General features: G+C 39.6%; 2 protein-coding genes across 4 annotated transcripts in view; both read right to left on the bottom strand.

Annotated features, from left to right (window-relative positions):
- The window catches only part of LOC100742462 (origin recognition complex subunit 2), a 114796-nt gene that overhangs the window by 8815 nt on the left and 98981 nt on the right, over positions 1-7000 (bottom strand). Inside the window, exon 12 of one of the 3 annotated variants that reach the window (XR_004461177.1) lies at positions 961-1109. The exons of the other annotated variants lie outside the window; for them this stretch is intronic. The gene's annotated coding sequence lies outside the window, so the exon portion shown is untranslated. Of the gene's footprint in view, positions 1-960; positions 1110-7000 lie in introns of those variants that run through there. 3 annotated transcript variants of the gene reach the window in all.
- Positions 1-7000, bottom strand: part of LOC100748122 (protein roadkill) — a 46909-nt gene that overhangs the window by 29010 nt on the left and 10899 nt on the right. The window lies entirely within an intron of this gene.

Genomic DNA, 7000 nt, shown 5'->3' with positions numbered 1-7000 from the left:
CGCCGCGTCGGGACAACGCGCGCAGAAAACGGAGGACGTGAAAGAAGACACACCGACACACAATCGCTGTTCAGCACACCGATCGACACACACGGAAAGCCACGTGTGTAGCGCAAACATAACCACGCACGGGCCGCGTCCAAGGAAAAGAAGAAAAGAGAAGAGAAGAGAAGAGAAGAACCAGTTCGTCCGTGAGACGGAACGCGGCGTTCTTTTCACGCGTAGGACTCATGTCCGACGATAAAATTCGATAAAACGGCCAACTGTACACCGTTTACGTGCCTCTACATACGTTGACATTGAGACCGTAATGGACACGTGTCGCGCGACAGCGACACCCAGGAAACCAACGCAACGGTTCGCGCACCGCTCTGACGTCGCTTCACGTTCAAATTGCTTGATTCGTTTTGCGTTGTTAGAGTATCCTGTCTCGCGCGTCGATTTTACCTTCTGTTCCGTCGAATGCATTGGCAAATGTTTTTGACAGAGTAAGATGGATTGATTCGAATTGACGTATTACAACGGTTCTCAACGACAGGTGAGCGAGTCTCGATGTTCCCAGTACGTGGGTGTAAATATCGGTCAAATGTCGTGTCGGATAAATTTAATATGTTGGCGAAATTTGTACGAACGAGGGAAAAGGATAGAAACCACAGTCGGAGCATCTAGTTACGATCATAATTTTAATGCAAATCGACGTTAAGATACAGTAGCTTCCGTATTGCGATGTTTCGAAGCATCGAGTAGCATCGTCAATCAACGCATGTAAATAAAACGAGTCGAGATTGCTTAGATCGCGCAACAATTCTAAGGATGCAAATGATTCTAAAGAAAAAAAAAAAAAGAAAATAAAAAGTCTAATTGTAACAAATTAGATTCTACGATAGAATTTCAGGCAAAGATAAATATAATATCTTGGAAGCGATACCTTTACAACGTCGGATTTTCCCAAAATTAGTCGTAGTATCACTCAATATCAAAGCTGTTGCGCACTTGATTAGACTCATATTACGTAAACGAAAGATAAATCATTTCCTCGAAATCATTTCGCCAGGAACGTAGTAACTAGCAGTAAAATCTAAGAGAAGTCCAACGGGCATCGATGAATCCTAGAAATGCAGATTAGAACGATGCATATTAATGTGACTCACGTCAGCGGAATTATCATTGATGCAAAGGTCAATGTAGCGTTCATCCTTTCTTTTTCTTCTTTCTTTTCAGGTTAATAAAAGTTTAATGAGACAACGTAAACAGTAATAGCTTTGCATTGCGCGAGTTAAATTTAAATCGCGTTTTCATCCCTGTTTTTCTTATTTTTCTCGTTCTTTCTTCTTTCCCCTTTTCTGCCATTTTGTACGTCATCTTCTCAATTATTTAACTGGCATTTAAATTCCATGAATATCGGAGAGTGTCATCGCAACAAATTGCAACCCATCCAACTATTACCGAATAAATTACATTCAGTTACATTTCGATTAAAATACCAAGGCAAGCTGAAAGAAATGAATCTATAACACGTTAATACGAAAAAATTTTCCATTGTCTCGATTATGAGAACAGCTAGTTTCATAACACGGTTACTAAAGATTTTAATCTATTTACTACTCCGAGAGAACATTATCTATTCCGCGCATGGGATTCCCATTACAGATATCCATGGTATTAATAAATTTCCTATTTTGTGAGAATGGTCTCGTTATTCCATAAAAATAGTCGCTCCATAAATTTCCCATTATACGTAAATACCAAATTTCATGAGGAATCTGTGTTACAAAGATTCGCTGCTATCAAAAGTAAAAGAATCTCGTAACACGTAAATTGATCCAAAGTACAGAATAAACGATTAAGAAAATAAGTAAAGCGGATTTTCTTCCATCCGTATATCGTAGAAACAACCTACTTCGCAATTCTAATCTTTATTCTGTTGGAATAAAACGATATTCTCACACACGCACGAATATTTTAAATTGTTCGTCAGTAACACACTCACTGACTATTAATCAAATATCCATTGCTTCATTAAACGTATTAAATGGTAGATATTATGGTAAAGATTAAACGAAACACCTCACAATCAGTAAATCATGGTGAAAATTAAAGGTTACTCAACCCAAAGTTTTGATTTCTGCTTTAAGAACTAAATAAAGGGGATTAACGAAGAAAAATGAACGAAAAGCGTCAAGATAACACTTTTTTGTGTAGTTAAAATCAAGGTGGCTAACACGTACTGAAACTGAATTAAGAACGACTAATGATCGGTAAGGAGACTTAAATTACCGTCAAACGTACAAGTGCACGGCGCACGTGATATTTCCAAGTCAGCCAGTGCTTCTGTATCTGTTCACCGCAATTAGGTACTCGGGCTGCGTTTCCGTAATAACAGAACTGCCGGGTGGACTTTCAAAGAATTCCAGGATGAGTCGTGCATCGTTCTCTTCGCTATATTCGCTCGCTATTTACGACGTTTCAATGGTACGCCGCGCGAACGTGACTCGATTCACGTCCTATGCCTTCGATTATTCGATTCTATCATTATTTTCTTTTCTTTTCACATGTATATTTCTTTATATCACGATGTACGTGTGAAGAAATTGTTAAACGATGATTACGTTTAACACGTATCGTGTCACGTTTGCCACGACGCGTAGGAATCCAAAGAAAGACGAAACTTTTGTCGAATAAACAGGAATGAACGACAAAATGAAAATGTTGCTTTTGTAAGTAGATTTAGATACCTCACTGTAAGCTGTAAACCTTTGGCTTCTAACCTTCTCGGATACGGTGATTTGATACTTGTCGCGTAATATCATCCGACACTTGAGGATAACACGAGGCGAGAGGATTTATCATTTTGATGGAACCGACAGTTATCACAATTCATCGCGAATAACCAAGGATCGCAGAATGATGTCAAGAATGCCCAAGAATAGTTAAGAATTGACGACTTCGTTAAAAATCGCCTGCGAACATCCGAAAAAGTCATGAGCAATCGCAATGATCGTGCGGGATATGCAAATGTAAAGGTTAAAGGTTGAAGTATTCGGGAGGTCGAACTTTTGTTAGTGTAAATAACATTTTTATGACGTAAAACGAGCTAACAGGGGAACTCCAATAGATTGCAAACAATTATTCGTGATTTCGAGTTTAAAGAACCGAACAACGGGATGTTCAAAATGGATAGAGTTAATTAAATCTACTTTGAAAACGTGACAGAAAACTTAAACTTCGATTCACATTATTTATATCCGTGAACCTTGTCACTCTAAACTCTAAAACTTTTATCACAAACTCAACTATTATTTTCTATTCTTCGACTATAAATTTTCATTGACCCCGAACTACCACACAGATCATTCCAAAGGCACGTAAAATTCGAGAAACCAGAAACCTCTGTTCCACGATTCTAAATGTTTACTAGTTCTATTGTAGCAAGGATCTACCGCGGGAATCACCACAGACACCCAAAATTTCACTTTAATTTCGCTCTCTATTCACAAACTCCAGACGTTCATTCATTATTCATGACACGCGTCCCTTGAAATTTCCACCGATGCCCGGTAAACCACAGAATTACTCGTGAGGCGGCTGGAAACACGAGAAGCAAAAAGGAGGTTGTTCTGGCCGAAAACCGCGACGTTCGTGGAGGATTCTGTGGACCGGAGGAGCAGTCGAGTGACTTGGTGGCTAATAAGCCGGCCGTAAGGGCCCATCTGGAGGGAATGGACCTCGCAAATTGGCCATGAGGCCCAAGGTCGTCCGGTATATCCCACGTAGCGGGGCCAGTGGCCTCTGTTGGAAACAAGTCGGGGTCCAGGGAGCTTCCCTGCCCTTGGCAGGATATAACACGCCAGAACCAACAGGAGAAAAGAAGCCCTATGGCCCTAGAAGGACGACCAACCGACCAACGGCAGTCCTGGCGAGTTAAGTTCTCCGCTCCCCCAGGTATAAAAGAAATCTCTTCTCTTCGGCTGCCTTTCGAGAAAATGCCTACGAACTTCGACAGGCCACAGGAGCCACACAAAGGGAATCTATTTCACTGTTAGAACACGTAACACCATCATCATCAAGGGTATAGAATTTGTCGACCATTTGGACAATGACGACGTGAGACTGTCTATTAGAGGAGTTTACTAAGTCTTTGGTAAATACTTGTTGGTAAATACTTTTCTTTAGGTAATTAGGTAATTAGGATGTTACACGAGTCCTTCGTAAGCTAAAGTGACGCTACGACTCCATTTTTGCTCTGTTTCTACGTCTCGTTACGCAAGTACGCGATTAAATATACGATTCTTAAGAAGCAAAAATGATTTACATCCATAAATTCAGTTACTACAGCAAGCTCATAAATAATGCTAGATTTCAAGGTAAATGTAGAAGATAGTATTCGTGACATCATTAGCTCTTTTTATCGATATATCGAAAATGTCGAAAGCAAAGCACGTATTAATTAGAGTGACAAATTTCTATCTGGTTTCCATTTCCTTAATCGTATTCCTAAAAACAGGAATACCAGGGTTACAGCTGACCGACCCTAATCGAAGGTTAATCGCGTAATTTGCTACGTGTTCGATAATACTGGAATCACTGTTCCAAGTTGTGAACCACTGTGCAGGAGCTTTTGTCCGGCTCCCAGGCCGGAGTGCAATTCGGGTTAATTGGAGAACAAGGGCGAAACTTTACGCCGAGCGAGGAAGCTCGACTTAGATGCTTTAGCCCTTGGCTGTAACTTCTCGATCGAGAGTATACTGAAAAGAATCGATTCGGAGGAATTTCGAAACGACTGTACAAACTTTCTTCTTCCGCTTTTTTGATGATAAGATCGATAGTTAGGAAAGAATGTACCGATAATAACGCAGATTCGTATTATTATTCATACAGTTAAAAAAAGAAAAAAAAAGAAAAAAAGAAATATGGAATCTAAGTAGAAATATGTTTCGTCCATCAAATAATTTCTTTCGTGATATTTCTACATATTGCGAATATTCTATCTATTTTGGCACCCTCAACCTTCCCATAAATGGATATAAATACTATCGACATTTCTCCGCTTTCACGAAACTCATCCACATTCGATCCTCGATCAAGCAAACAGGCCCAGGAATTCCTCGGGGACAACCAACCATCGTCGACAAACCATTTCAGACGCAGACACACCCACGTGATGGCCACCCTTAACGTTTCGTTCGAGGAAGAAGCGAGAAGTGGTGAGGGTCTATTGACATTGGGTATCGTTCTACGTATACGCCGAGCAAAAAGAAAGAAACAGGAGGGAGAGAGTGTACGAAAATACGGTTGCCGTTTACAAAGAAAATCTTTCCACGAAAATGCTATTGTAAGATTTTCCAAGGAACTTTTGAATCCTGTATACACTGAAAAAAGAAGGAAAGAAGCGAAGAAACGACGAAGGTAATAGACTTTTTCTTCTGAAAGAAAATTTGTGAGCTTCTATGTTAAAAGTATTCGACGAAAAGTTTCTAATAAAATATTGAAGCTCTTGAAAAAAGTTTTCTTTTATTCATCGTCTTCTTTAATATTTAATGGTATTCTTATTTTATATTTCATAGATGCTGTAAGAGGTATATACGTATCGAGTAGATAAAAATATCGAGGGCAGAAGGTCGAGGAATTGGTAAGATAGAATTTTATTACGTATTAAGAAAAGCTAGGATTAATCTTTAATCTTCGAATAAATTAATCTGTTACGTGAATTAATTTATACTTGCTGGAAGATATAATTACCGATTGATGAATAAACAAATTTGAAGAAGCGGAAATCTCTTTTCTCCGTTTTTCCTGAGTAATACGAATCCATTCATTTTCTAACGTACAACCTCACGTCGTTCTTCTAACCTTATCAAAGACAATGACCTATAGTTCATGTGCTTACTAACGATGTCTTGTTAATCTACTCCATTTTCCTCCTACCATTAACACGACCACCATCACGCAAAAAGTCTCTACAAAAACGGCTTCAAGACCTTCGGACATTCTTCTACATTCATTCCTTTCTCGCAAGGAAAACAGCCACATGAAGCTTCGTATAACACTGCGAATTTCAAACCCGAAAAAATATTCGTACTAACCTGACTTCGGAATCCATCCTATTAAACCAACACGTCAAGCAATGCACGAAACAAATCATCCGGCAGTCCGCTACAAACTGACACGTCGTCTATCGCTTCCTTCAAACGACCCTCTTTACCTGCACTTTACCACAACGGCAAGGAAAAACCGGGAAGGGAAATTGGAGAAATGGTGGGGGTATTCCTGACCCTTCGAACTTTTAGGAAGCTTCACAGAACATTATGAATGAACATAAGACAAAAGATTCTAAAGGAAAAGAGAGGGGTTCATTCTTACGCTGTGTGTAAGTGAATCATTCAAAAACTTATACAATAAAACATTCAAAAAATTATACGGCAAATATACATTTATGAATAACCAAAGAAATGAAACCTAGACATTAATGATAACGTTCATCGTAATTTGGATACTTGTGACACGAGAGACACGCTACAAATCGTCACAAGTGTTAATGAAAAATAACATAATCAGAGTAACACAGAGTGTTATCTGTCTAACGAATTTAGTCCACAACTTGTGTCCAACTTCTACTTGCACAAAAATCCAAAGAAAGAGAAGCAAACAAATGAGAAATCTATAGACTGGATCAGACTCGAGAAACTCGAGGAACCTTTTTAAACCTTTTCAAATCATTATTAGTCAAAGTAAGACAGAAATCTAGACAGAGAAACGTAAGATCCTTCGGAAGATAGAGGAAGAAGAATTCGTGGAAGACGTGAGACCGTTTTTCGAGCTTTTGCATTCCACGAAACAGGCTCGGTAAGCCAACGAAGGGAAAGAGTGAAGAGGGCGAAAAAGCAAAGGGGACGTCGGTTACGGCCCTGTACCCTTGAAGCTGAAGGTTGCCGCTAGCGAGGGACAACCTTCCTTCCTTCCGTTCCCCCTCCACCATCGGCAAGCGATCCACTGCCTCCAC

This window comes from Bombus impatiens, unplaced genomic scaffold (assembly GCF_000188095.3).
Source record: "Bombus impatiens unplaced genomic scaffold, BIMP_2.2 scf_0151, whole genome shotgun sequence".
Lineage (NCBI taxonomy): Eukaryota > Metazoa > Arthropoda > Insecta > Hymenoptera > Apidae > Bombus > Bombus impatiens.
This window is presented reverse-complemented; position numbering and strand designations above follow the sequence as displayed.